This window comes from Engraulis encrasicolus, chromosome 13 (genome assembly GCF_034702125.1).
Source record: "Engraulis encrasicolus isolate BLACKSEA-1 chromosome 13, IST_EnEncr_1.0, whole genome shotgun sequence".
In the NCBI taxonomy this organism is placed as follows: Eukaryota; Metazoa; Chordata; class Actinopteri; order Clupeiformes; family Engraulidae; genus Engraulis; species Engraulis encrasicolus.
In genome coordinates, this window is record NC_085869.1 from 3,614,339 (window position 1) to 3,619,046 (window position 4,708).

Below are 4,708 nucleotides of genomic sequence, written 5' to 3' on the forward strand. Positions count from 1 at the left end.
CGTTCCGACATAGTTTCCGACGATAGACATTTCGAAAGACACATTTTAACACAAATAAACACTGAAATTTGGGAAAGCAAGGAGCTGCTGCAGACTACGTGCGCCGCGTCCGGAAGTCAGCAAGTTTTAAGGCTACAACCATAAAATAATGTAAGGCTACAACCATTGGGTGGTAACAAGATTATCTCAGGCAGATGGCTAAGGATGAAATTTTGAAACATGGCAATTGCCTTTGAAGAGAGAGAGAGAGCGAGAGAGAGAGAAAAAACACTTAACAGATGTAAACAAACTGTTTCTTGCATCAAAAATGGCTAAGTTACCCAGGTCATTCACATTGGCAGAAAAATTGTGCACAGGGCCCCAGGATGAATAGATAGGGCCCCCATACCACTTGCCAAGATCATAATAGGGCCCCTACCCTTGGCACCTGCAGGAGGGCCCTAGGCCTACAGGCAAATGCCCTCCTTGTCCTCCCTAGAGCTACGTCCCTGGTCATTCATTTTCTTATAGGCAGTGTGTGACTTTATACATACAGATTTTTGGCTCTGGTGACTGTTGTGATTGATCAATGAACCTGGCAGAAAGGCAGGGTGATGCAGCTGTGGTAGGGGAGTAAGTTTATGCAAAAATCTCATTTCGACCAAATTCGGACTTAGGCGGTTTTGGTAGCAAGTCGACGATATTGTAGTGTACATTTGATAGATGAACATACAGTTATTCAGCTGCTATTTGCTATAGATTTGAATATTTGAACATTGATGATTTGATTTGAACATGTATATTTTGTATGGTATAACAATGGGCACTGCATGAAAGACAGCTCAAGGATTAGATGTATGTATTTGGTTAGCGTTAATAATTTATTGCAAAAAGTGTTTCATAACATTCAAAAATATGATTGTATGATTTAGCTAACATTTTCTTTATCGGATCCTTTACTGCTAAGAGATGTTCATTTAAAGAATAAAATAATAAAAAATAAAAAACGATCTTTCAAAAGGGCACTTTTGTCTGTTAAAGGCAACTTGGTAGTCTGCCCAAGCAACACCACGTGTCTATCTGTGCACGTCTATGATTCAGTATATAGTCTTTGTGATTACAGAGGGTTGGAATCCTCTTACATCTTCTTCTTAGTTGACTCCTTCTTGTCATCTTCCTCATGTTCTTTAGACTGTGGTTTCTCTTGTGATTCAGGGACATCATTAAGAGTCTTTCTCAGTTTTAACAAGTTTGGAAATTTAAACCCTCTAGAATCAGAACTACGCCCAGAACCTGTTCTAGAACTTGACGATCCGATTCCGGAACTTTGGGAAGATGTTGTGGACCGCATGGATCCCCGTAGAGAGCTGATGTGGAAGCTCTCTGTAGACCTGAAGGAGCTGTAGGCAGAGCTGGTGTAGGACCAGTGGTCTGTATCTCCACTCACTAGGAAACAAGACAGTATTAAAAAAGAATTAGAAAGCAACAGAAGAGAGTGTTCTAGTCCGGAGGTTCAAAGACTATTGATGCAAAATCCTTCTGCCTATAGCTCTGATCTGTGGCAAGGCACCACTGATGTGACATTGTTTCTTAAAAATATGAATAAACTCACTATCTGGAGGAAGCCAGTCATGGCTGCGTGCTTTCCTTACAGGCCGTGGCTACTGGTCCTCTTGTCCTGATATGGTTTAGAGACAATAAAAAAATATGTTAATTGACTCAAATTAGATGTCAGCTGCATAACGGCAGTGTCATGGAGGATGTCATGCAATGTATGTGGGAGTGTGTATATGACGTTTCCTGCATCTCAGATTAAAATACTAAATTATGAATAAAATACTTTCTATAATTAGGATTCAATTCAGTTTCATACTACTGGAAAGTTCATTTCGAGTATTGTCGCAACTTAACGCACTCCATTCCACCAATGGAAAGTTATAATTGTCACTAGAAATCCTAACTACCATAGTCCAATACCCCAATGCAATAATCTGTAACCGGTCACTGCTTTTTTCGTAACAGCTAATTTAACAAGGGCCTTCTGTTACTGTATTAATAAAATGGCATTTTTTGAAAACATTTATTAGTCAACCTACCTAACCTAAAACAATATTTTTCATATCACATGAAATTATACTTACCATTTGCATAACACTGTCCTCTGTTTGCTGCCACCATCTCTTCTATCTTCTCCATCAGCTCCGTGACTTGCATGTGTATATCTCTACATTCAGTGTTGAGGACATGATATCTGTTCCCACATTTCTCTACCAGCCACTGCAGACTCTCTCCTTCACACTCAATGTGCTGCTCAATGGGTGTGTCTCCAAGTAGGTCTCCTCGAGCAAAGAGCACTATAGTGTGACTCCACACTCTCTCCCCCAGAAGCTCTAGGTGTTGCTGCACCGATCTTTTAACCTCCTTTGGGAATGATCTATCCACACCTATGACCAGCAGTATAGCATGGGGTCCAGGAGGACAAAGGGACGCACTGAGCTCAATATCCTCTTTGGTCATTTTAGAGGTTTGATCCACGGTGTTCTTCCACATCCATCCTGGAGCCTCCACCACAGTGACGTGCCTCCCTACTGCTATTCCCTGTGTCTTCACACACCGAGCTTTTCTCCCATCATTGACAAACTCCTCTCTGCCCAGGATAGTGTTTCCTGATTCACTCTTTCCAGAATGTATCATTCCAAGGAGCAAAATTCGAATATCTGACAGATAGATAGTATCACCTGACAGGAAGAAACTCAAGTTTAGTTGAATAGGAAGATTGTGTACATCCGGTTCGGCGTAGGGCAAAGGCTGATTGAAGTTTTAAACTAAAATTCTTTACATATAAGATTCTTTACATATCGGAAGAAGACCTCAATTGCCGAGTTAATAAATTCAATCTTAACCTTGGTAAACCTGTAGTCAGACCAGTCAACTCCCACACAGGATCCCACTACCCTTTTATAGGAAACTTATTTAGCAAAACACAAAATTGCCCTCTGTGAACACAAGTCTAAATGCCCAAAAGTTTCTAACTCAATATTGACACCATTCATTGTAATAGTCTATGGATCTGTATTGTTGTGTTGACAGAATCTTTAAGAAACACATATTTAAACTTTCACATTATTATTACAAAGGTATTTGGGGAAAATAACCATACATGTCACTTTTGGAAGGAAAGCATTTAGTCAGCTGAAAAAATTGTAGGCCTTTAAAAATCATCTATTCAGCAGATTGACCTGTTATAGGCATTAATGTAGAACACGTGCAATTATTGTTGAGATTTGAAGAAAAAAACATTTCACTATTTTCCTGAATCAACATGATATCAGACATTATAATTGTCCTGCAATTGAAGATGTATTTCCAAAAAGTTAAAATGATAACTTATTAAGCAGTCAAGTAAAAAACAAAAACAACCAAACAAACATGCAGAATCTAGGGTGTAACTTTTGTGTGATATTAAAGAAAACCCCTCAAACTCACCCATCTGTGATCTCAGTGACTCCCTCTCTCTCTTCATCTTCATCATCCTCTCTATCCCTCTCTCTTCATCTCTCCTCCTCTTCTCCTTCAACTCTTCTATTCTCCATCTCTCTGTCGCATAGCACTGTCCTCTGTTTGTTGCCACCAACTCCTCTATCTTCTCCACCAGCTGTGTGACATGCATGTCTTCATCTCTCCTCCCATTGTTGTTGAGGACATGGTATCTGTTTCCGCATTTCTCCACCAGCCACTGTAGATTCTCTCCTTCACTCGCAATGTACTGCTCAATGGGTATGTCTCCCAACCGATCTCCATGGGTGAACAGCACTATAGTGTGACTCCACACTCTCTCACCCAGAAGCTCCAGGTGTTGCTGAACTAATCTCCTCACTTCCTTTGGCAATGATCTAATTAAATCTACGGCCAGCAGTAGAGCGTGGGGTCCAGGAGGACACAGAGATGCACTGAGTGCAATTCCCTCTTTGGCCAGATTAGAGGTTTTGTAAACTTTGTCGGTCCACTTCCATCCTGGAGCCTCCACTACAGTGACGTGTCTGCCTGCTACATCTCCCTGTCTCTTCACACACTGAGCTGTTCTCCCTACATAATCAAACTCCTGTCTGCCCAGGATGGTGTTTCCTGATTCACTCTTCCCAGCATATCTGTATCCCAACAGAACAATCCTCAACTCTGACAGAAAAGGAGACATCTGTGATCTGAGTGATTCCCTCTCACTGTTCACCTTCACCATCATTTTTTTCCCTCTCTCTTCATTTCTCCTGCTCTTCTCTTCCAATTGTTCTATTCTCCATCTTTGCATTTTATAACACTGCCCTCTGTTTGCTGCCACCATCTCTTCTATCTTCTCCATCAGCTGTGTGACCTGCATGTGGTCATCTCTCCTCTCATTGTTGAAGACGTGGTATCTGTTCCCACATTTCTCTACCAGCCACTGCAGACTCTCTCCTTGCCTATCAATGTACTGCTCAATGGGTGTGTCTCCCAGCCTGTGTCCGAGGGTGAACAACACGATAGTGTGACTCCACACTCTGTCTCCCAATAGTTCCAGGTGTTCTTGCACTGATCTTCTCACTGTCTCTGTGAAAGATATAAAACCACCTGTGACTACAAGAAGAGCGTGGGGTCCAGGAGGACACAAAGACACACTGAGCTCAATCTCCTCTTTGGTGATGTTTGGTGTTTCTTCTGTAGTCCCAGCATTCCACCCTGGTGCCTCCACCAC

At 41.7% G+C, this 4,708-nt stretch overlaps 1 pseudogene; it reads right to left on the bottom strand.

Annotated features, from left to right (window-relative positions):
• Nucleotides 1-1,640: 1,640 nt before the first annotated feature.
• LOC134461463 (uncharacterized) overlaps nt 1,641-4,708 on the bottom strand; it is a 47,423-nt pseudogene continuing 44,355 nt past the window's right edge.